This window comes from Musca domestica, unplaced genomic scaffold (genome assembly GCF_030504385.1).
Source record: "Musca domestica strain aabys unplaced genomic scaffold, Musca_domestica.polishedcontigs.V.1.1 181, whole genome shotgun sequence".
NCBI classification, from domain to species: domain Eukaryota; kingdom Metazoa; phylum Arthropoda; class Insecta; order Diptera; family Muscidae; genus Musca; species Musca domestica.
The window spans coordinates 1,045,255-1,072,043 of record NW_026712240.1 but is presented as its reverse complement, the minus strand read 5'-3'; the positions used below and the strand labels follow the sequence as shown (position 1 = coordinate 1,072,043).

At 36.0% G+C, this 26,789-nt stretch overlaps 1 long non-coding RNA gene across 1 annotated transcript in view; it reads left to right on the top strand.

Moving 5' to 3' along the window:
• LOC109612540 (uncharacterized) overlaps positions 1 to 26,789 on the top strand; it is a 70,122-nt gene that overhangs the window by 21,264 nt on the left and 22,069 nt on the right. The window contains exons 2-3 of the long non-coding RNA XR_009341957.1: positions 15,977 to 15,999; positions 21,796 to 21,845. This is a non-coding gene — a long non-coding RNA (uncharacterized LOC109612540). The remainder of the gene's footprint in view (positions 1 to 15,976; positions 16,000 to 21,795; positions 21,846 to 26,789) is intronic.

The window sequence follows — 26,789 nt, the reverse complement described above, 5'->3', positions numbered from 1 at the left end:
GGCCTCTTTGTGTATGTGTGTTCGTGTATTTTTTTTTGGATTTATTCGATTAATAAATTTTCATGAATATTTTAATGTTTTAACTGTGTTTCTGGGACAAGCAGATATTTTTATCGCTTTATTTATTTTTGTTGTTGTTGTTTCATTCTTTATCTCTATCTCTCTGTAACAAGCAACCAACCGACCGACCCACCAGACCGGCCGTCTTTTTTTTATTCTTTTTCTTCTTAATCTTTAATCAATTCAGACCGATTAACATTCAGTCTCGATCTGTTCTTTTGTTCGGCAATCAATTAATCGATTTTGAGTTTTGAAATGATTTTTTTCGACAAAATAAAAAAGATCAATGGAAATGTTTTTTGTAATGCGGGAGATTTATAAAGTGAAAACATGTTTTTTGTTTTTGTGTTTTTTTTTTTTTTTTTTTTTTTGTTTAAAGGAAGTGTGGCCCGCAAATTGACATAAATAAAACGTAGTTTGTAAAAACCAGACAAACAAATGAATTTTTAATAGAATTAATTTATATTAATTAGTGGTTTTTATGATCAACAAACAAATCAAACTTCAAAATCATGACAAGGCAAGATTTATTTAAGAGGTCTCTAGACAAATAAATATTTTTTCCAGATTCCAATAGTCATTCTAAAGAAAAAAAGACGCTGTCAAGTCTCCTGGTCTCAGAAGGCCATCTGCAAATGGAAGATTTCTTTGGAGAGTTTCTACAAATAAACAGCCATTCTCAAGTGGCCCACTGAAGAAAAAAAAACTCTTTTTTATATCAGATTTTAAATATCTTCATATACTTTTCAAAGAATAACCGATTATTCATTCACATGAGTTTTTCAGGCAGACATTGTTAAGAGTTCTTCTTCATACACAAAACCCAGGCTTTGCTTAAAAAAAAAGTAAATACAAATTTTGATATCGAAGCACATTTTGCAAAAAGTAACCGGGTAATCGGTTATGTGAATTTTTATTCTTATAAGATCATGCATTAACAATTAAGCTTATCTTAAAAAAATGTATGTTGAAAAATGTACCAGATAACATGCACATTCCAAAAAGTAACCGGTTATCCGGTTACCGCAGTCGTTATTCTTGCAATTTTAAACTCGTTTTTTTTATGAGTTATCTTGCCCTTTAAAATAGACCAAATTATATCAAATTGCTTAATATTTCAGAAATGTGTAATCGGTTACTTTTATAGTATAGCCGGTTAATCGGTTTCATGTGGCACTAATTTTCGAAATTGTTTTATATTTTAATAGAATATTTTAAATTACCTATTATCTTTAATAAAATTTAAATTTTAATGATCGTAATTATGCATTTACCGAAAAGTAACCGAGTATTCGGTTACAAGATTTTCCAATCTGTCATTCTCATAGTTTTTAACACATAAAGTAGATGAAGCTGATTATTCTTATGTAAAATATCCAATTTCCATTTCATTCAGTTTACATTTCTTAAAAAGTAATCGGTTTTTCGGTTTCACAAGTAACTTGTGTCTTAGCCATGTTTTTGCGTTTCCCCACGTGAATTGATAGAATGATCTATTCTCTATTCTCTTTAATAATATGCCGTGTGTTATGGACATTGTGATGAATTTTTCAAAAAGTAACCGAGTATTCGGTTACAATTCTTTCCAATCTGACAGTTTCATATTTATGTATACCAGATTTTAATTGAATTGATAATTTCTTTTGCAAATCATATATATTTTTATGAATACAAAAAAATATTTCGTAAAAAGTATCAAAATTGATACACATTTTCAAAAAAGTAACCGATTACTCGGTTACTTGCGTTTCAAATCCGACGATTTCATAGTTATTTTTAAATTAATTAGATGTAATCCTTCGTTCTACTATAGAATAAAGCGTTTTTATGTAAATAATATAATATATCTTGAAAAGTAACCGGTTGTTCGATTTCCAGTCACTGCAATTTTTCCATTTTTTTGGAAAAGTAACCGGTTTTACGGTTTTTTCCATATTTTTGGATTTTTTTTACATGAAGTTGCTACATTAACTAGTTCCATTTAATACCAACTAGAAACATTTCACATTTGTAATATATTTTGGAAAGTAACCAGTTATTCGGTTTCTAGTCTTTGAATTTTTTCAATATTTTTGTTTTTTTTTTTTTTTCGCATAAATTTGCTATATCATCTAGTTTTATTTAATACCAATTGGAAATATTTCCCTTTTTTGTTCCCATATTTTCGGATTTTTCGCATGAATTTGCAACATTAACTAGTTCTATTTAATACGAAAAAAAATATTTCACATTTGTAATATTTCTTGGAACATAACCGGTTCTTCGGTTACTAGTCTTTGATTTTTTTTACATATTTTTTGGGTTATTTCCCATTAATTGGCTATATCATCTAGTTTCATTTAATACCAATTAGATATATTTCCCTTTTTTAATATATTTTGGAACGTAACCGGTTATTCGGTTTCTGGTCACTGCATTTTTTAATATTTTTTGGACGTTTTCGCATGAATTTTATAGATCACTTAGATCCATTTAATAACAAATTAAAATATTTCACATTTGTAATATTTCTTGGAACATAACCGGTTATTCGGTTTCTAGTGACGAAATTTTTTCCATATTTTTGGATTTTTTTACATGAATTTGTTACCTCAGATTTACTTTCATTTAATGCCAATTACAAATATTTCCCATTTGAAATATTTCTTAGAACGTAACCGGTTATTCGGTTTTTAATCGCTGAATTTTTTCCATATTTTTGGATTTCTTTTGAATGAATTTGATAGATCACTTAGTTCCATTTAACACCAATTAGAGATATATTTCACATTTTCAATATTTCACATTTTTTGGAACCTAACCGGTTATTCGGTTTCCAGTCACTTCATTTTTTCCCATATTTTTGAATTTTTTCGTATGAATTTACTACATCAACTAGTTCCATTTAATACCAACTAGAAACATTTCACATTTGTAATATATTTTGGAAAGTAACCGGTTATTCGGTTTCCAGTTACTCCAATTTTTTTCATATTTTTGGATTTTTTTTCTCATGAATTTGCTACCTTAACTAATTGCATTTAGTAATAATTAGAAATATTTCACATTTGTAATAATTTTTGGAAAGTAACCGGTTATTCGGTTTCCAGTCACAGGACTTTTTCCATATTTTTGTATGTTTTCCATGAATTTGCTACATCAACTAGTTGCATTTAATACCAATTAGAAATAATTCCCTTTTTTAATGTTTCTTTGAAAGTAACCGGTTATTCGGTTTCCAGTCACTGTATTCTTTCCATATTTTTGTTTTTTTTTCGCATAAATTTGCTATATCATCTAGTTTAATTTAATACCAATTACAAATATTTCCCTTTTTTAATATATTTTGGAACGTAACCGGTTATTCGCTTTCTAGCAACTGCAATTTTTTCCATATTTTTGGATTGTTTTTCACATTCATTTGCTACATTAACTAGTTCTATTTAATATCAACTCAAAATATTTCACATTTGTAATATTTCTTGGGACGTAACCGGTTATTCGGTTTCCAGTCACTGCATTTTTCCCATATTTTTGGTTTTTTTCGCATGTATTTGATAGATCAATTAGTTACATTTAATATCAATTAGAAATATTTCACATTTGTAATATTTCTTGGAACGTAACCGGTTATTCGGTTTCTAGTCTTTGAATTTTTTCCATATTTTTGGATTTTTTCCGCACGAATTTGCTATACTAACTAGTTCCATTCAATACCAATGAGAAATATTTCCCTTTTTTAACGTTTCTTGGAAAGTAACCGGTTATTCGATTTGTAGTCACTGCATTTTTTCCATATTTTTGATTTTTTTTCGCATGAATTTGCTACAACAACTAATTCCATATAATATCAATTACAAATATTTCACATTCGTAATAGTTTTTGGAACATAACCGGTTATTCGGTTTTTTCCATATTTTTGGTTTTTTCACATACATTTTTTACGTCAACTAGTTCCATTTAATACCAATTAGAAATATTTCACCTTTGAAATATTTCTTGGAACGTAACCGGATAATCGGTTCTAGTCTTTGATTTTTTTCCATATTTTTGGATTTTTTCGCATAAATTCGATAGATATCTTAGTTCCATTTAATTTCAGTTAGAAATATTTCACATTTCCTTATTATTTTTCCAAAAAGTAACCGATTACTCATTGCCCCTCTTTACACTTGACCCACTAAAAATAACATTTTCTTGTTTTTTTTAGAGAAATGGCTTAGCCCTTGATCTAAACTTAAGAATGTGATAACCTCAAAGATTTCCCTTTCTAACCTTCTCTCCTCACCTCCCCCTCCATTCCTCTCCCTTTTGCTTTCTTATCTCCCTTGAAATTTATGTTGATTTCTAATATTGCGGAGTGCCATAGTGTGTGTGAATGTTTGCTTGCTTTTGTTGTTTTTGGGGGGCCCAGCTGTTTTTTTGTTAGTGTTGTTGTTGTTGCTGTGATATCAATAGACTTTCACAAATCATTCAAGTTCATGGGAGCTGCTGCGCTATCTATCTAGCCGGTAAACCAACCAACCAGCAAGCGGTGACGTCTCCGCTGCACATACATACCGACACATACACACACACACACACACATGTACATGGCTATACAAATCACGTTTATGCCAGAGTCCATTGTGAGCGGATGGTATATTTGTCCAAAAAATAGTTTTTGCCGACATAATAATAAACAACATCAATTGGATCTGGTCGCTCGTCGCTCCTCGTTCGCTCTCTAAATGGGGAAGGCAAATGGATGGATGGATGGATGGGTTGGGTGGGTTATGTTTGTTTAGATGAATGAATATTTGAACGAGTGAGTGACTGAATCGAATGGGTGGGGTGGTTGTTTCACTTTTTTTTTGGGCGGGGGGAGGGGTACGTTGGCGCCCAACGTTAGCTTGTCAAATTTAAAACACAACAAAAAATAAATATTAACAACAAATCTTGACAATTGAAGAAACCGCTTGATTAGAGGGTCTGTGCCAAATCATGTGGGGGGAACACACATACATATTCACTTACTCATTGGTGTGTGTGTGTGTGCCTGGCCAACAATCAAACTTTCTATTATGCTGCCCTCCCAAAAAAAAAACCAAAAACGACGAAAAAAATGAAGCCCTGCAAGTAAATGTAGACCGGGCCCGCTGAGTAACCAAGCGGCCAAGTGAGTGATAAAAAAAGACAGACCAACAAAGAACAACAACTCCTCTGCTGATAAGAGTAACGAGTTTGACACGATTTCCATTTTTTTTTCTTTGCTCTGTGCCTGTGTGTGAGTGTGTCATCTCGAAAAAGCCCCCAAGACCCGGTGCTGCTTTTTCTGGTGTCAATGAACTTGGTTAAACCAATTTTTTTTTTGCTGCTGCTGTTTCTTCGTCATATTTACAGAGCTCTTTATGTCTTACATGATATTCAGCCGCTGCCTGCTGCCCGTCGGACGGACGGTTGGCCGTTGTCGCCAACAGCGCCGCCGCCATCACCACCACCGCCTTTTTGTGGTAGTTTGTTGCTATCATCACTGATTGATATTGGTTGGACGTTTTTGGCCAACCAACCAACCGAGCGACCGGCCTGACGGCCTTCATGCCGGCCGACAAACCTACTCACATAAGTGGTAAGGTGTGGTTGATTGGTTCGTTCGCCGGTGGCTTGGTACGAAAAGTGCGAACCCGCATCACGCTACGCATTTAAGTAGCCAGCCAACGACCAGCCATATTCGAGGCAAAAGTATGCAAGTCACTTGGACTTGTTTCTGGCGTATTACATTCCAATGCCCCCCCCCCCCCCCCAAAAAAAAAAAAGCATTAACAACAACAAAAACTATGGTGACTTTTATATGGTCATAAATATTTAAACAATTTCCTCAAAATGTTTTTTGTTCAACATCTTGTGGTGGGGGGATGGGAGGTGGAGAGTAGAACGACATGTAAATATTAATTTAAATTCATGTCATTTTTATATATTTTTTCGAAGTGCTTTTCCTGTACCCTTTAACGGGAATGGCCACGTGGATCAGTAGGAGGCGCCACAACCAGGTTTGGGAAAATAGGGTAATCGAGGGACAATTAAATTGCGTTGGAAGGTAGTTAACAAGGAAACATTTCACAAGGGAATTATTCCCTGGAACATTCACTCAAAAGGTTATGAAGCTAGACCTCTCAAAGGCCAAGAAGAATGAGTCTGGCGCCAAATAAGTGTGTCATCAACTGATGTGGCACCCGATTAGTCTGCCTCAGTTCGAAACCCTTGTACTTATATATGCTTAGAACTAACCCTCTCTGTGAAAGTGTAAGAAGAATGAAAAGGCCAAAGTCTATGTTTTCCCATTGGCGCCCAACGTGAACGAAATAGTGTTTCTTGCCTTTTTTGTTCCAAAAAACTTTAGGGACGAAGTGGTCACTTTTTTTTAAGTGGATCTGGCAATGCGCTGATAGACTTCCATTAAAGAACTAATGTCATAAAAATGTTGTAACCAGTGGCGCCCAACGTGGTGTTAAAGTAAGCAACTAGTGCAATATCTTTGTTTTTAGTGGCGCCCAATGAGTCTGTCATCAACTGATGTGGCGCCCGATAAGTCTGCTAGCCCTTTCTCTAAGAATGTAAGAATTAAAGGTCAAAGTCCATGAAAAGTCATCCCGTTGGCGTCCAACGTGAATGAAATTGTCTTTCAGACTTGTTTGTCCCAAAAATTTCAGTGACGATGTGGTCACTACTATTTTAATGGGTCTACCAAAGCACTGAGTGTGGCGCCCGAGTAGTCTGAAAAATGAAAAGGCCAAAGCCTATGTTGTTCCCATTGGCGCCCAACGTGAGTGTATTCATCTTTCAGCCTTTTTTTATCCCAAAAACTTTAGCGACGAAGTGGTCACAATTTTTTTTAGCCGGATTTATCAAAACACTGAGTTATTTCCATTAAAGAGCTAACGCCATTAAGATGTTGTAACCAGTGGCGCCCAACATGGGGCGTTCATTATCATTGTTTTTAGTGACATCCCATGAGTCTGTCGTCAACTGATGTGGCGCCTTCTCTGTGAGAAAGAATATAGAATGAAAAGTCAGAGTCCATGCTATTTCCATTGGCGCCCAACGTGGATGAAATCATCTTTCAGACTTTTTGTTTGTCCCAAAAACTTTAGCGATGAAGTGGTCACTATTTTTTTAAGTGGATCTACTAAAGCACTGAGTGACTTCCATTAAAGAGCTAACTCAATTAAGATATTGTAACCAGTGGCGCCCAACGTGATGTTACAGTAATCTACTAGTTCAATATCATTGTTTTTAGTGGCGCCCAGTGAGTCTGTCATTAACTGATGTGGCGCTCGATTAGGCTGGCCTCAGTGCGAATTCCTTGTGTTTATATGCCCTAAATACTAACCCTCTCTGTGAGAGTGTAAGAAGAATGAAAAGGCCAAAGTCTATGTTGTTCCCATTGGCGCCCAACGTGAGTGAGATCATTTTTCACAACTTTTTTCTCCAAAAACTTTAGCGACGAAGTGGTCACAAGTTTTTTAGACGGATCTGCCAAAGCACTGAGTAATTTCCAATAAAGAGCTAACGCTATTAAGATGTTGTAACCAGTGGCACCCAACATGGGGCGTCCAATATCATTGTTTTTAGTGGCATCCCATGAGTCGGTCATCAACTGATGTGGCGCCCACTTTGTGATAGTATTAGAATGGATAGCCAGAGTCCATGTTATGCCCATTGGCGCCCAACGTGGATGAAAAGGTCCTTCAGACTTTTTTGCCCCATATACTTTAGCGATGAAATGATCGCTACTTTTTTAAGTGGATCTAGAAAAGCACTGAGTGTCCTCCATTAAAGAGCTAACGCCATTAAAATGTTGTAACCAGTGGCGCCCAACGTGGTGTTACAGTAATCTACTAGTTCAATATCATTGTTTTTAGTGACGCCCAATGAGTCTGTCATCAATTGATGTGGTGCCCGATTAGGCTGCCTTCAGTGCGAATCCCTTGTGTTTATATGCCCTAAATACTAACCCTCTCTGTGAGAGTGTAATAAGAATGAAAAGGCCAAAGTCTATGTTGTTCCCATTGGCACCCAACGTAAGTGAAATCACCTTTCAGGCCTTTTTTGTCCCAAAAACTTCAGCGACGAAGTGGTCAATACTTTTTTAGTGGATCTGCCAAAGCACTGAGTAATTTCCATTAAAGAGCTAACGCCATTAAGATGTTGTAACTAGTGGCGCCCAACATGGGGCGTTCAATATCATTGTTTTTAGTGTCATCCCATGAGTCTGTCGTCAACTGATGTGGCGCCCTCAATTTGAGATTATTAGAATGAAAAGCCAGAGGCCATGTTTTTTTTTGGAAGTGGAATTGAGTTTCGACTTACCAATCGAGAGTAGTACTTCCTTTCTACCATTAAATTTGGATATTCCCTTCCAAAATGGCGCCCAACGAGTTGCTAATCGCATACCTATTAGGTTATGTTCCAGAAGCCATCAGAGGTTAGCTTTCCAAATGAAGCACATCTCCACCCCTCCCCTCGAAGTGTAGATTACCTTACACATCGAGGTTGGTACTTCCTTTCTGCCATTTGGGCATTTTCTTCCTAGATGGCGCCCAACAAGTTGCTGATCGCCTTCCTATTAGGTTAGGTTCCAGAAGCCATCGAGGGTTAATTTTCCCAATAAAGCATATCCCGGCACCTCCCCTCGAAGAGTATTTAACTTGATTGATAATTTAGTATAACTGTTCCGCCAATGAATAACGATAGTTCCCGGTTGTATGGTATAGTCCGTGGGGCTCAACGCAGTTAGGAGTAATATTTCTGTCATTTTCGGCCAGAATCGTTTTACCAGAGGCGCCCAACAAGGAGTTGATCCCTTTGTCAATCGGGCTTGGAACTTTCTTTCTGCCATAAAATTTGAATATTTCCTGGCAAAAATGGCGGCCAACGAGGTGCGGATCACCTAATTGCCTCACTTAATCGCAATTCCATCCCAGAAACTATCGGAAACAATTTTCTAAATAAACTATATATAGGACTCTTCCCCATCTAGGTTGGAACTTTCTTTCTGCCATAAAATTGGAATACTTCCTAGCAAAAATGGCGCCCAACGAGATGCTGATCACCGAACATCAGAGACAAATTTCTAAATAAACAACATTTAGGATCACTCTCCTCGAGGAGTAGATCCCTTTGCCCATCGGGGTTGGAACTTTCTTTCTGCCATTAAATTGGAATACTTCCTGGAAAAATGGCGCCCAAGGAGGTGCTGATCACTGAACCTAATAGGCAATTCGATCCCAGTAACTATCGGAGACAATTTTCTAAATAAAACCACATCTAGGACCCCTCCTCTCCCCTCGAAGAGTATCAAGCTTGATTGATAAACCGCCGAACAATTTGCATTGCAATCATATTTTGCCGGACACACTTATACAAATTAAAATAAATGTATGGTCATACTTAGCAACATTGTTGGCGGCAATATCGAATGACACATAGACTCAGCACTCACCGCCCGGCGAAATATATCTGTGCCGCCTTTTTGTATCATCTAACAGCAATCATCAATCTTCTCTTCTACAACAACAGTTGCAACAAAGAAACTTAGCAAGTGTTTGGAATATGAGCGCCAGGTTGGATGGTTGGTTGGTTGTTCGGCTGCCTGGCTGTCCACACATTTGGTGATCGTAATCAATTAACGATATTGCAAATATGAATTCCAGACATTATTGGCAATCATACAATTGCAAGTGCAACATTGTATGAAAACCAACAACGACGATAGCAGCATTGCAACGCAATCAATTATTATGATGATGATATGTATGTCTGCTGTTGTTGTGGTTCGACCATTGCAACATCATTGACCATTGCAGCCATAAATGGTAGAAATATGCCGCCAACCTGGGGGCCCCATGTGTAATACCACAATATCGAATTGTGTGAAACAACAACGACAGCATCAATAACAACAGCCGAATCAGCAGCAGCATTCTTCTATGTTTATTATGATGACAATGGTTCGCTAGCCTCCCTGCCTCACCCTCTCTTTCACCGAAGCAAAATTTCCCATAAATGCCATTAACGTTGGCTAGGCCACAGTGCAAGTGCGCTTGGAAAACTGCATCATAATGAAAGTGAAATGCAATTCTCATTGCACTCAGCTGTGCGACAGTCAGCCAGCCAGCCAACGACAGCAACAACAAGCTTAACACCAACACAAATTGGCAGCAACAGCATCAGCTTAACCGTGCATGCAGATACCAGACACCAAGTCAAATGCCGACCGCCTCCAAACAAAATTTCAAACACCACCAGAGCCAAACCACCATCCAACCAGCCCCCAGTCAAGCAACTTCAAACTGCCACCACCACAGCAACATTCGCTTGCCACCAACCAACTACCATTCCTACTATCAAATAACAAACATTAGACAAATATCAACTACCAAATGCTGTACCCTAGTGTCGTTGTTGTTTTTGTTGTTGTTTTTGTTTCTGTTGCAACATCTTTTAGCCATTTACTTTGGGTTTTATTTTTATTTCAGTTTTTTTTTTTTTTTTTTTTTTTTTTTTTTGAAAAGAAGAAAAAAAATACACGTGTGTAGTTAGTGACAACGAATGTGTGGTAACCTACAGCTGATATTCGGGATGGCTTCCATATCGACAAGGGGTCTTCGAAGGAGGAAATATCTTCAAGAGGTCTCCTATAGACAGACAAACCTCAATATAATTTGTATAGAGCATTAAACGATCTTGGCAATCCCCGGGAAATAGAGGAAATATAAAAAATCCAATAGTTACAGGGTGAGATAAAAAAGCTGCAACAAAGTCAAACGCCATAATTTCTAATTTTTTTTTTTAATTTTATTGAATGAAACAAAACAAGTAAAAAAAAAACATTAAGTTCGGCCGGGCCGAACTTTTAATAACCTCCACCTTAGGGTAATGGAAACATTAGAACCAATTATGACCAACAAATACCAATTTTTAGACATATTCGTGGGAAAATGTGGCAAAAATCATCAAAATACCGAATAGCGGGAGATACCGTTATATGGGGGCTGTACCAAAGCGTGGACCTATACATGCAATGTTTCGCCACACGAAGTAGTACCCATTATGACCAACAAATACAAATTTTTAGACAAATCCGTGAAAAAGTGTGGCAAAAATCATAAAAATACCGAATATCGGGAAGTACCGTTATATGGGGACTATACCAAAACGTGGACAGATATATCTCATTTTCAATACCAACCATCCTAGACACAATACAAATTGCTCTGCTAAATTTTGACGCTCTGCGTCAAATAATATGGCCTGTTTCGTGATTTCAACAGACAGACAGACGGACATCGTTAAATCGACATAGAATTTAATGCTGATTATGAATATATGTTATGTTACAAACGGAATGACAAAGTTAATATACCCTCCTTTCCAATGTCGGAAATAGCATCAAATTTTAGAATAAGTTTAGATTTGTTCGAATTGGTAACCTTTGGTACGAATTATGGCCTTCAAACGGCCAATGAAACCGTCACACGCTGACCGAATGTTGCTCTGCGGTATTTTGTACCATTCCCGGCGAAGCGCTTGCTTGAGGTGATCGACACTTTGGTATTTTTTAGTACCAACCTTGCTTTGCAAAATACTCCAGACACAAGAGTCCAACGGATAGGTATCCGGAGACTTTGGTGGCCATTGTGCGCTGGAAATAAAGCGAGGAAACTCATTCTGTAACCATTATTGGGTGGCGCCTGCTGAGTCCTGTTATAATGTCCAAGGTCTGCGACTAAAATGTTTGCGTGCCCAAGGCTTTAATACACCCTCCAGAATATTTTCGCAATAATATTCGGCATTTATTCTGATGCCACGGTAAATTAATACGAGCGGAAAGCGACCATCGGCTGTTATGGCCACGTACACCATCACCATGGCCGGCGCTTGAGTTCTGGTGGCCAACCGAAGGTGCACATTTTGCAGCTGACCTCTTTGGCAAGTAAACACCATAATTTTATTTGTTTACAAACTGCTGGACAACGAATGTGTTCTCATCGGAGAAAACCAAATTCGGCAGTTCACCACTTTCGGCCAAGCGAAGCAACTCTTTAGCTCTTTTGAGTCTATTTTCTTTCTGTGGCGGTGTAAGTTCTTGCACTTTTCGAGCTTTGCCCTGAGCTCATTTCTCAATATTTGCCGAATGGAATATTGCGGTATGTTCAGGCCACGAGTCATTTTTCGGCCACTGCGACGCGTAATTCGTTTAAGTCGCTTCTTCTCCTTTTCTGCTGATATTGCTGTTTTCTTCCTTCCACTTCCTTGACGTCGGACTACGCTACGAGTAACACACAAAAGATTTATTCACATTTAAATGCTGGAGTGCTCTAACGACAGTCACTTGTGGTTTTCCAGCCAAATATAAAGAAATCACACTATCACGCTTGAATTCCATCACGAATAACTTTTTTTCTGGAAAATTCTCACCAAATGCTTTTGTGCGCTTGTAAACAATATAATGAGCTGTCACTGAAATAATTTTTACTGCTGTCGGGCAATAGGCTTTGAAATGACAGCAGTCTGAAGTTGGTTGCAGTTTTTTTATATCACTCTGTATACTCTCGAGAATTAAAATCCAATCCATAGATTTTGTTTTTATTTAAGTGAGAGAGAGAGAGCGAGTTTCCTCGTTGGGCGCCACTTTGAATAACAAATTAATGAATAACTGCAGACACTTCTTTTATCCATATGAGACACCTGTTTCGGCCGGAAGACAAACAAAAAGAGGAGAATGGCCCCCTCGTTGGGCGCCACTTTTTGCAACACTAATAGTACTACTATGAGTAAACCTTAATCTATAGGCACCATCGTTACCTACAAATAGAGGATATATAAAAAGTCTGATATGGCTAAGAAGAAACTTAAGAGAGTTTCTATAAAAAAAAAAACTCAAAAGGGATACTCTCGAGAATCAAAATCCATTCCTAGATTTTGTGAGTGTGTAAATGAGAGAAAGAGCGAGTTATCTCATTGGGCGCCACTTTTAAACAACATAATATTGAATGATTGCAGATATTCCTTTAACCATATATAACATTTGTTTCAACCGGAAGGCAACCTAAAAGAGGAGGATAGCCCATCGTTGGGCGCCACTTTATACAACACTTATTAAATAACTATGACAGAACCTTAATTTATATGCACCATCGCTTTCGGCCAAGAAGCAAACCATTACCGCTAGGAAAAAAGTCTAGAAATATAAAAATGTCTGCTATCGCTAAGAAGACCCTCGAGAATGTTACCATAAATAAAAAATTTCAATAGGAATCCTATCTAGAATGAATATCCAGTCAATAAATATTGTTTATGTAAGTGAGAGAGAAAAAGTGATCAAATTACCTCGTTGGGCGCCACTCTGAACAACATATTATTGAATGAATGCAGCCACTCTTTATCCTGTTTCGGCCGGAAGGCAACCCCTCGTTGGGCGCCACTTTTTACAACACTATGACTGAACCTTAATAACTATGACCGAACCTTAATTTATATGCACCATTGCTTTTGGTCAAGAGGCAAGCCAAGTCAATGCAAGAATAATTTAAATCAAATATTTCGCCTTTGAGAACGTCTTCAAATAACTTTGATCCTACTTTTATAATTTTGAAGTTTCTGGATCTACTCTCTCTCTCTCTCTCTTATTAAATTAGAAAGGGGTTATCCTAGATGGATCAGGGTATGTTTCTATTCCGATAAACATTTGAATAAAAACAAACCCCAATCAGTGTAGATCTTTGTTTTTAAAAATCTTGAAGCCAATTGGTGGGTGCGGGGTACCAAAAGAAATGAACCGATATCTACTACCTTTATTAGCAGATCTTGTGTTGATGGAACCAAGTCTGATGGGAATCAGATGTTAATTTCACGTTTTATGAGCTTCATGGATATTCAAAATATGGGACCTTTGTGGTTGAGGTACCAAAAGGAGTGCACCGATGTATCCCATCTTCACAGCAGATCTTGTGTTAGTAGAAATAATGGGATGTTCGAAATTTGAAGAGAACTTGATGATTATTTCGGATTTTAAGATCGTTTTGGTTATTCAAAATGATAACCCTTTGTGGGGGAGGTATCAGAAGGAATGGTCCGATCTCTTTATCGCCTTTATAACAGATCTTGCGTTGTTGAAAATATTGAGATGTGCCAAGTCTGAGTGGAATCGGATGTTAATTTCGTGTTTAATGAACTTCATGAATATTCAATATTTTTACCCTTCGTGGGGGAGGTACCAGAAGGAGTTGACCGATATATCCCATCTTCACCCCAGACCTTGGGTCAATAAAAATATTCTGATGTATGTAATTTGAAGGCAATCGGGCACGTACAGCTCATTTTATGGGAGTTATAATTATTCAACATTTTCACAAAATTTGTGGTGTAGGTACTTGATGGAGTGGACCGATATTGTCCATTTTCGCACATGACCTAGCGCTGATGCAAATATTGGGATTTGCTAAGTTGAAGCAAAAACAGATGATCCTTTCTCGTTCTGTGCAGTAAAATATTTTTGTTGAAAATTTCGGTCTTTTGTGGGAGAGTTATTAGAAGGAGTGGGCCGATATTGCCCATCTCTGAACTCGATCTAAGTTTGATAAGAATATTACGATGTACCAAGTTTGGATCAAATCGGATACCCTCTTCGAGAGTTACCGGTGGTCCGGTGGTTGGTCCAACCAGCCAGACAGACAGACGGTCGGATGGACATCGTTAGATCGACTCCGAATGTCCTGAAACGGATTTGTTTCAAAGAGACCTAATATTAAATGATATATACCCCCTCTAGCCATATGGCTGATGGTATTGTCAGAATATTTTGTCAGACAGTTATGTGATGGTTCCCATTCCCTCTAGTAAAAACTTGGAAGAAAAGATCGATAAGTTGCAAATAACTGCGACCTAAACAGTGGTTATTGGAACGGGACTCCGTAAAGATGGACAGAATCTTGGATATCGGTTACCATGAATTTAGAGATAAATTCAAACTTCTCTGTCTCTATTATAACTTTTTTTAATGGAAAAATGTCCTTTACGGATGTTGTAAAGATTCATGACTTGTTTCAAGAATTGGATGTAATACCCTCAAAATAACTTCTAAAGAAATAAGTTTTATATTTTCCGAAAAGAAAAATAAAAAACATTTTACAAAAGAATCCTAAATCCCACATCCACCTAAAGCATGTAGGGTACAACACCATAACAAATGGAGTTAAATATCCAACCAAGCAAACAACCCAAGCAACCTTTAAGCCAAAATACGCGACTCAAACACCACCACTGATGTTGGCACAAACATTTTATTTGGCAAATACCACAAAAAGCACAGATCTTGGCCACATATTTCTGCTGTTGTCCTTGTTGTAGTTGTTGTTGTTGCTGTTACCATGTCGATTGAATTGATTGATAATGACTTGTTTGTGATTTGTTTATTTTTAAAATTAAATTTCCAGTTTTTTTCGCAAAATGTGTTTTTTTTCATTTTCTTTTAAATTTAACTGTCGCTTAAAGTCGCCAAAAAATTGTTTTCGATTTACGAAATGTTTTTCGTGTATTTCCAAAGGTACACCGGTTTTTTGCAGTTGTGTTTTTTGGGAAAATCCCAATCGAAAAAATAATAATGTTCAAAAATTTCACTTATTTTTCGTTTTACACAAAATGAAGCCAAAGCAATGCCAGTCGGTCAGGCAGGCAGTGTGACAATGGCATAAATAGTTGCAGACAGCAACAAAAATATCGAATTAAATATTGTTAAAAGAAAAATCCATGCTCAGGTTTTTGAAGGGAAAAATATAAAAGTAAGAAGAGGGTATTCCAGGGGTGGGTCCCTTATAGAATAAATAAAATCAATACACCATTATTTTTTAAACTTTTTTTAAGTTTTTACTAACAGTTCTTTTATTTTCTTTATAGATTTCCAGATACACAAAACTCAGGTAAGAATTAAACATTTTTATTTTTCCGAAAAATTCCATCCTTAATATATTTTTATATACTATACCAAGTGTCCGCTACTTTGTTAGTGAAAAGTCCATCTCGATAGAAAATAATATATGTTACGATTTTAAGACAAAATAATTCTCAATAATCTCATTCAAATACTTCTGTTCCACACATTCGTGTTTAGAAATTATTGAGTATAGCGTGCCAATATTGGTAACAAAGTTTTATCAAAATAATATCTATTCCAGATATAGTCACTCATGACATGTTATGAGTCCACCACTTCGGTAAATATTGGTAGAGGAGTTACTGGTCCGATCTCTACCATCTTTATAACAGATCTTGTGTTGATGGAAATATTGAGATGTACCAAGTCTAGAATGGAATCGGATGTAAATTTCGCTTTTTATGAACTTTATGGACATTCAAAATTTTGAGGCTTTTGTGGGGGAAGTACCAGAATGAATAATATAGAGTGTAGGCAAGAATTGTAAATATTGGTAGACGGGTTACTGTGAGTGGGTAGCCTTTAATTAAGCACGGAGATTTAGAAATTCGTACTATATACAGGGTGAGACAAAAAAACTGCAACTAACTTCCGTCCGACAGCTGATAAAATTATTCCAGTGACAGTTCATTATATTCTTTACAAGTGTACAAAAGCAGAATTTTCCAGAAAAAACGTTATTCCAGATCGCATTCAAGCGTGATAGTGTGATTTCTTTATATTTGGCTGGAAAACCACAAGTGGCTATCGTTAGAGCATTCCAGCATTTAAATGAGAATAAATTTTTTGTGTCTCGTACCATCGCTCGTTACCGATTACGTGGTACTGCTAGCGTATCCCGACATATGTCAAGGTAGTGGATGGAAGAGAATAGCAATATCAGCAGAAATGGTTCGAAAAGTAAAGAAGCGACTTGATCGAAACCCTCGTCGCAGTGGCCGAAAAATGGCTTGTGAGCTGAATATATCGCAATATTGCATTCGGCAAATATTGAAAAATTAGCTCGGGGTAAATTCCCAAAAGTGCAAGAACTGACACCTCAACAGAAAGAAAAGAGACTCAAAAGCGCTAAAGAGTTGATTCGCTTGGCCACCACTTTCGGCCAAGCTGCCAAACTGCTGAATTTGGTTTTCTCCGATGAGAAAACATTCGTTGTCCAGCAGTTTGTAAGCAACAACAACAAAATTATCGTGTTAACTTGCCAAAGAGGTCAGCTGAAAATGTGCACCTTCGGTTGGCCACCAGAACTCCAGCAGCGCCGGCCATGGTGATAGTGTGGGCCGCCATAACAGCCGATGGTCACTCTCCGCTCGTATTAATCGACCGTGGCATCAGAATAAATGCCGAATATTATCGCGAAAATATTCTCGAGTGTGTATTAAAGTCTTGGGCATGCAAACATTTTGGCCGCAGACCTTGGACATTCCAACAAGACTCAGCACCATCGCACTCAGCACGCGCCACACAAGAATGGTTACCAAATGAGGTTCCTCGCTTCATTTCCAGCGCACAATTGCCACCAAAATCTCCGGATACCAATCAGTTGGACTATTGTGTCTGGAGTATTTTGGAAAGGAAGTTTGGCATTAAAAAATACCAAAGTGTCGATCACCTCAAGCAAGCGCTTCACCAGGAATGGGTCAAAATACCGCAGAGCAACATTCGGTCAGGGTGTAACGGTTTCATTGGCCTTTTGAAGGCCATAATTCGTGCCAAAGGTGACCAATTCGAACAAATCTAAACTTATTCTAAAATTTAAATTAAATCTAAAATAATTTTGACGCTATTTCCGACATTTTTTGCTTTCATTCAATACAATTAAAAAAATTTAAAAATTATGGCGTTTGACTTTGTTGCAGTTTTTTTTATCTCACCCTGTATATACTTTATACCAATCAATATTTGGAGGTGTAACGGAAAGACAAATTCAATATATCTTCATTCCTAAAATGGAGGGTATAGGAGGGTATATAAAATCATAAAAATGTCGAAACAATTTAAAATGGTACAAGTTGAGACCGACGTGCAGTGAAAGATCATTGTGAGTACTTTTCCCATAAGTTCCATATATTTAGAAAGTAGTCTTTGGACTTTTAATTTCATAAAGCGTATTTACGGAGAACCCGTTTATATGAAAATCCTTTGATGTTAAACGAAACACTTTCAGGCAATTCTAAAATTCCCTAAACTCGAAATTATATTTGCCTAAAAATTCTCTAATTTGGAAAATACTCCCCGAGACATTTGTGTGTGTGTCCACCTAGCCTTTAAAATTTTTTTTAAGAGATTATTTTTTTTAATTATAATGTCTTTATTTATAAATTTTTACTTGATTTTTTTATTTTTACTGCTTTTTGTGACAGATTTATTTTAAACTATTATTTACTCTCTTGCTCTCTTTAATAAACTTCTCTTAATTCGAGTACAGTTTGTGTGGTTTATGTCTTTGCTATATACATTTAAATTTTTCTTCATAGACATAAGTTTGTGCCGATTTAGGGAGATTTTTTTGTACGGTTTCGGCACATTTTCGGATAATTATTCTGTAATCTCCAAACAGGTTTTAGTATTCGTACTCGAAAAAAATTGTCATACCGAAATACCATGTCGCTTTATTTTTTCTTATTTTTTGAGTTTTAAATGGTTAATTTATACGTTGATATATTTGTTGTTGTTGTCTTTCGCATTATGCATTCAAAATGCAAAGCATATCGGCACCGGTCTAAATTCAATATACAATTTAAAGATTTATGGCATTAATTTGTTGAACATGGCATACATATGTAGGAATCTACATATGTTATACATACATATATGTAAATTCCCGCACACACACACACACACACATAGACACACCAATATCAAGCATAACATTCAACGTAACAAAATTTATTCGCAATTCACTTTTGGTTTCCGCTAAAGTTTCCATTTCACTGATTTCGAAAGTAAACGTTCGTTGTCAGTCCGTTTTGCCAGATCAGCTAGGCAGCCAGACAGCCCAGCTAGGTAGAAATAAAGAGAGAAACCAGCAGCTAACCCCCGTTCTTTTAGACAAGGCACAGCATAAAATGTAGCAATAAACTGATAAAAAAAAAATAGGAAGAAAATCAAAATCATTGGGATATGCGAATTCTCAAGATAGGCTAGGTTATTTAGAGAAATTATTTTATGGAAAATCCAAGAGAACAAGGCAAGGTTTAGAAATGAAAAGTAAAACGTTGAAGAATAATTCTGAATGAATAATTCTGCAACATGAAGAATATAATGTTTGGATGTATTTCTCTGTAGATGGAGTTGTATGCTAAGGGTTAAGGAGCGTATATGTTATGACAGTAATTATACGCCACACGTATCTCATATGGGCAGATCAGACGATTTTCTCCAACAAGTTCAGAAGAGTTTCTAGTAGATCAGAAGATATTTTTCTTGCAGTCCGGAGAACCTTCTCCTAAGAGTTCGGAGAATCTTACCTAGAAAACATTATTTTAGAAGATTAGAAGATCTTATCATAGCAGGTTTTCATAAATTTTTATAGAAGAAAGATCGGGAAGAGGATCTTTAGCCAGAAGCTTCTCCTAGAAGATCGGAAGATCTACCGCTAGAAGATTTTATGCTCTTCGCATAGAAGATCAAATGATATTCTCTCAGATGATCTTCGCAGAAAAGATCAGATGATCTTCTCTTAGATGATCTGATGATTTTCTCTTAGAGAAGTTCTGAAGATCTTCTACAAGAAGATCACTTGATCTTCTCTTAGAGGATCTGATGATCCTCTCTTAGAAGATCTGAAGATCTTCTCATAGAAGATCAGAAGATCTTCTCATATTCTTCGAGAAGTTCTGATGATTTTCTACAAGAATATCAGATGATCTTCTCTTAGTAGATCTGATGATCTTCTCTTAGAAGATGTGATAATCTCTCAGAACATCTGATGATCTTCTCATAGAAGATCAGAAGATCTTTCCCAGAAAATCAGTAGATCTTTTCTCAGAAGATCAGAATATCTTTCCCAGAAGATCAGAAGATCTTCTACTAGAAGATCAGGAGATCTTCTACTAGAAGATCAGGAGATCTTATCCTAGAACAACGGTAGATCTTCTCCTAGAAGATCTTCTCTTTGTAGATCAGAAGACCTTTCCCTAGAAGATCTTCACCTCTTCACCCGAGAATATCAGACTATCTTTCTCAGAAGATCTGTACGTAGAAGATCAGAAGGTTCTCTCTAAGAAGATAAGAATATATTCTCCCAGAAGTTCAGTAGATCTTCTCCTGGAAGTTTATCTTCTACATAGTCTGAAGTTCTTCTCCTAGAAGATCAGAAAATCTTTTCATAGAATATTCGAATATCTCCTCCTAGAAGATCTTCTGAAGTTCAGTAAATTTTCCCCTAGAATATCAGTAGATCTTCTGAAATATCTGCAGATCTTATCTAAGAAGATCAGTAGATCTCCTGAAAGATCTGCAGATCTTATCTAAGAACATCAGTAGATCTGCTCACAGAAGATAAGTAGATCTTCTAATGGAATATCAATAGATTTTCTCCTGAATGAACAGAAGATTTTCGCCTGGAAGATCAGATTTCTAGGAAGATCAAAAAATCTTCTTCTGGAAGAACATACGCTCTTCTGCTAGACATTTTTTTTCTGGAAGAAGATCCTATCCTAGAAGATCAGAAGATCATTCCCTTGAAAATCATAACAATAAAAAGATTTTCCTAGACTATCAGCAGATATTTTTATGAATGACAAGAAAACCTTGTCCTATATAAATCAAGAGATCATCTCAAAGATATAATAGAAGATCTGAAGATATTATTTAGCTAATGAAAACATATTTTCCTTAAAAATCATCTCTCATAGAAGTGCAGAAGAGGTTCACTTTATTCCCTGAGAAAAATCTCTCAAAAAATCATTTCGCCCACTGTTCTCTCTTGTAGGAAAATTGAAAATTACGTAAATCACCGCCAATAATTGAATAATTTGCAACTTCGCAAGTCGTTCGCCGATCGTTCCTACTAAACTAGTTCTACAATAAATTCAATTTTTACTATTATTAACGATGTTATTATGGGCATTGTTGCTGTTGTTGTTGCTGCCGTTGTCACTTTCATGAATAGCACCGCTTGTTGTAATATAATCTGTCATTTATCATCATCGCCGTAGTCGTCGTCGCCGTCGTCTTCGTCTCAGGTTCCATGAATTTCTTTTGTGAGGCAAAATGTGACAACAACAGGCCGTGGCATGGAAATGTGAGTAGGCGAGCGACTGAACCAGAGAGCGTGCAGGAGGCGATCTTAATTGAATGTGTAAAGCCGTAAGACCTATGTGGTGGCAGGTGGGGAGGGAGGAGTTGGAGCTCAAATATTACTATTGTTCCGAAAACTATTTCAGTGTGGCAGTGTAATAGGCCTGTCGTTTTTTTTTTTTTTTTTTTTTTTGCAAAGTCAATTCTGATTGTGGGCCAAACAAATGAACGACAACTGTGACATTTTTTTAATGACAACAATTAGGTAGATGCGTAGGTTGCCAAGCCGGCTGGCAGGCAGCAAAGCAAGTGTAGAAGATATGCGTGTTCGTAGGCCTAGCGCAAACTCAAATGTAGCTGCTTGATTGTAGTTTTCAATGGAAAGTAAGAACGAATGAAAATGAAATGAAAATTTCAATGTTATAATCAGTGGGGTAAAGGTCGATTGTTTAATTGGGCGGGAGGTTTTTTTTATTCAAAATTTTGTTAGTAATTAATAAAGTAAACAATTTATGTAATTTTCCTTTTTTCATTACAGGCGATCACTGATGATGACATATATCTTCTGATTTCGATTGTTAAAACTTCGTATGTAGTTTTTTTTTTCAGAAATGTTTATTTTTAATAAAATTGGAAGGAAATTTAAATTGGAAAAAATTAGATTTCGAAAACTCCATGCCAAAAAAAGAACTTTAAAACAATTGCCATATAAGTGGTATTCTATTGTGGGGATATGTCTTACTTTTTAGGAGAAGATCCCACAGCATTAATCCTGAAGATCTCCCAATCTATTTTGAGGATGGGGTCATCCTACATTCTTTAAATTTCAAAATTTCTGAAGTCTTCTGTAAAAAATATTTGGCTAATTTTTAGGAAATATTCCTTAAATTCCCTGCCCTCATCCTGTATTCAAAAAAGTTGCAAAGGAGGTACTATGGGTCAAAATTGCTCAGAGTAATATATGATTTCTATCTTCAAGATATAGTTATATTTTTTGGATTCCCTCAAAACAGCTTTCAGATAGTCTCCAGATACAACTTTGCCAAAGGTAGTAAAGCACATTTATAAATGGTTTCTGAGATATAGGCTCTAAAATAATCTTATTGGACAAATTTGATCCATAATAGAAAAGTGGTTTTGTTCCACACACCAGGGGGAGTATATAATTTCGTAATTTCATTTTTTAAAATTTTTTGACGAACCCATAAGGAATATATTGCGCATTTACTCAGAGAGTGTTACGTCTCAAAAAAATCAGTTAAAATACTTTTTCTTTTTAGCGATATCGCGATATCTTTTTGATCGTAATAAAATTCTACGTCCTTCAATCGAGTTAGATATCTGCAAGTTTGCACCGACATTGCTACTACTTCAAGGATGATTAGTATTGGAAACCGTATATATCGATCCACACTCCCATAGTACGGTGCTACCAGATTTTCATCGTCATTTTCAATCCGAAGTGTCGATAAATTTTTCTATATCCTTTGGAAGGTCCTGGCCACACTTTCAGCATTTAACACTAGAAATGTGTTGAAGACATCCTGGCAAAATAAAATTCAATGCGAGTTCAGGCTTTGAAATAGCTCCCAAGATTACAATATTCCAAAAATTCAGAAAATCTTCTTTAAGGAGATCAACAATTGATTTTCCTTAAAACATGTTGCTCTATTTCAATAAAGCTTTTCTGATTTTTCTTCGAACTTTTTCAGATTTTCAAATAGAAGATGAGCAGTTCATCTTATAGAAGGCCTTAATTATCTGCCAGTAAACGATTACCCTATTTTCTATTATATTGCCGCCTAATTTTCTACGAAAGAACCTTCTATGATAAGATGTCCTGATTTTCCGAACTTCTATAAAAAAGTGTCCTTATCATACAGACCTTCTATTAGATCACCTGATCTTCTATGAGAGAAACAACTGTTCTTTTACGAGAAGATAAGCTGAACTCCAAAAATTAGTTTTTTTATTAATATCAACTAAACTTTTATGAAAAGGTCTTCTACTGGAAGATCCCCTTATCATCTACTGAAAGTTTACCGGATTTTCTATTGGAAAATTCACTGATATTTCATGATAAGAACGCCTCTTCTTCTTTGAGAAGATCTTGATCTTTTATGTGCAATCACTTGATCTTATATGAGAAGATCACTTGATCTTCCAAGAGAAGATTGCTCGTTATTCCAAGGAAGATCACTGGATTTTCTGTGACAAGATGACCTAATCTTCCGAGAAGATGACCTAAGACCACCTGATCTTCTATGAGAAGATCACTTGGTCTTCTTTGAGAAGATCGCTTTATCTTCTATGAGAAGATCACCTGATCTTCTATGAGATGATCTGGTTTTCTGTTGAGACCAAAATATTCTAGGAGAAGTTCACCTGATCTTCTGTAATAAGATCAACAGATCTGATCTTCTGTGAGATTCTGTGCAAAAATCACCTGATAATCTATAAAATTATCGCTTGATCTTCTATAAGAAGAAAACTCCATCATATTTGAGGAGAACACTGATAGTCCATGAGAAGATCGCTGATTTTACATTTCTACAGGTTTTATTGTTGCCTTTCTACCAAATGGCGCCCAACGCCATGTTACATTACGATTTTCTCCAAAAAAAAAAACAAATTTAGATTTGTAATCTCCCTCAAATATTTTAATTTAGAGAATTTATAAATGTTGTAAAGGCTGACTTTTGATAGAAATTAATTGTCCTCTAGTGGCGCCCAACAATTCAATAATAATAACTCGATTTTTTTCCAATTAAATTGCAAATTTTTTAATTTCTGCAGTTCTGATTGCAAAGGCATCTTAAAGTGGCGCCCAACGTTTTTTTCCTTGAGATTTATATCTCTCAACGAAATAGACGAATGAGAATTTCCTGACTCTTAAAAAGAAGTGGCGCCCAACGAGACATATTTTTTATACCCTCCACCATATACATAGTAAAATTCCGCCCATCTGTCCCTCTTTTGTTATAACGAAACGAATAAAGATTGGAAGCTATAATTTTGCACAGATCAGTCTTTTGTCTGCAGACAGGTGAAGTTTAAAGATGGGCCACATCGGTCCACAATATAGTATAACGGTTCGGTATTTTGATGATTGTATCCAAGTTTTTCAATGAAATTGTCCTTCTGAGTATTGTAATGGGTACTACAGCCTATGACAAAAAATTGGGTTTGCAGGTCCACGTCTTCGTATTGCATCCATATAAGGATACCTCCCAATATTCGGTATTTTGATGATTTTAGCGTCATTATTTACCGGAATTATTTCAAAGTTAGTATTTGAAGTTCGAAAAGGTCCACGTCTTCGTATAGCCCCCATATAACGGTACCTCCCCACATTCGGTATTTTGATGATTTTAGCGACATTATTTACCGGAACTATTTCAAATTTAGTATTTGAAGTTCGTAATGAATACTACAGCCTACGACAGAAAATTGGTCCACGTCTTCGTATAGCGCCCATATAACAGTACCTCCCGATAATTGGTATTTTGGAGATTTTAGCGACATTATTTACCGGCATTGTTTCAAATTTCGCATTTGAAATTCGTAATGAATACAGCCTATGATAGAAAATTGTCTATGCAGGTCCACGTATTCGTATAGCCCCCATATAAAGGTAGCCCCGATGTACGGAATTTTGATGATTTTAGCTACATTTTCACCGGATTTTTTTTCATGTTTCGTATTTGAATATTGTAATGGCTTATGACAAAAGTAGTCTATACCGGTCCACGTCTTTGTATAGACTCCAATATAACGGCTATATTCGATATGTTTAGAATTTTTTTATTTATTTATTTATTATTATTATTATTATTTTTTTTTTTTTTTTTGAAGATTTCTCTATTTGTTTGAAATGGTGGAGGGTGTTCGAAATTGGACCCGGTCGAACGTACTGCTGTTATACTTGTTTATTTGTATTTCACATGAATTAAAATTTTATGCAATCTTAACAAATTAAATTTTAGTTTCAAAGTGGCGCCCAACGTAACATCGTATTGAGGATTTTCATTAGAAAAGAAGAGATAGATAGAGATCTATGTCATTTAAAAATTTTCCTCAAGTGGCACCCAACGAGAAATATATTTTGTATACCCTACACCACAAGGTGGTCAGGGTATTATGTCTTTGTGCATTTGTTTGTAACAGGCAAAAGGAAACGAGATAGACCCATAGTTCCTTTTGATGATCTGCATAGAATCACATTCTGAGTCGATTTATGCATGTCCGTCCCTCTGTCTGTCCGTCTGTCCATATATTTTTGTAAACAAAGTACAGTTCGAATTTTTTGCCCTATCCAGATGAAATTTTGCACAAATCATTTGTTTGGTCCAAAGACTAACCCTCTTGAAATTGGAGATAATCGGTCAAAATTTAGATAAAGCTCCCACATATATCTTCGTCCGATTTGTCTTTTATTGTGCACCAAACGTGTAATATCAGCCCGAATAGTATGGCAATTTCGACATACAAGCAAATTAGGCCTGAAAATAAGTATGCCAAATTTGATCGAAATCGGTTCATATATAGCTATAGCTCCCATATATATTGTTCATCCGATTTGTTATTTTTGTCCTTCACAGCCGTAATATGCACTCTGTAACAACAATATTTGGGGAAATATATCAAATACAGCTCAGAAATACATTTGCCAAATTTTATCGAGATCGGTTAAGATTTGGATATAGTTCCATATATAACTTCGTCCGATTTACCTTTCATTGTGCACCAAACGTCTAATATTTGTCCAAATGGAATGGAATTTGGTACTTACTACCGAATTGAGTCTAGAAGCTAGTATGTCAAATTTGGTGAAGATCGGTTCAGATATAGTTATAGCTCCCATATATACTGTTCATCCGATTTGTTATATTTGTTACCCACAGCCGTAATATGCACTCCGTAACAACGGTATGCAGGTAAATATATCAAATACAGCTCAGAAATATCTTTGCCAAATTTTATGGAGATCGGTTCCGATTTGGATATAGCTCCCATATATATATATCAAATTTATTGTGCACCAAATGGGCAATACAAGTCTGAATTTAAAAAGGCATATTTAGTTCCTTGAACCTTAAATTTTAATTATAATATAGTGTGTATGATTGAATTCTCCCATAAAAACTTTTAATTGTTATGCGAAGCTCTACTAAATTGGTAGAGTGGTGTAGGGTATCATAAAGTCGGCCCGCCCGACTTTAAGACTTTCTTTACTGGTTTTTCATTTCATATGAATAAAAATTTGATGTAATCTTAGCATTTTAAAATTGGCGCCCAACGTAATTTCATATTGATTTTGAACCAGAATATGTTATTTTTTAATGATACCTATCTTCTAGTGGAACTCCGGATCTCCGTTGAATAGAGCAATAATAATCTTCATCTCAAAAAAGTCCCAAGTTCTTGTAATGAATCCGATTTTAAAACTATTTGATATTCTCTAAAAATTGTAATTGCATCCAACTGAGTCTCTTATCCATAACCATCGTAACTCAAAAGAGTTTTGTTTTA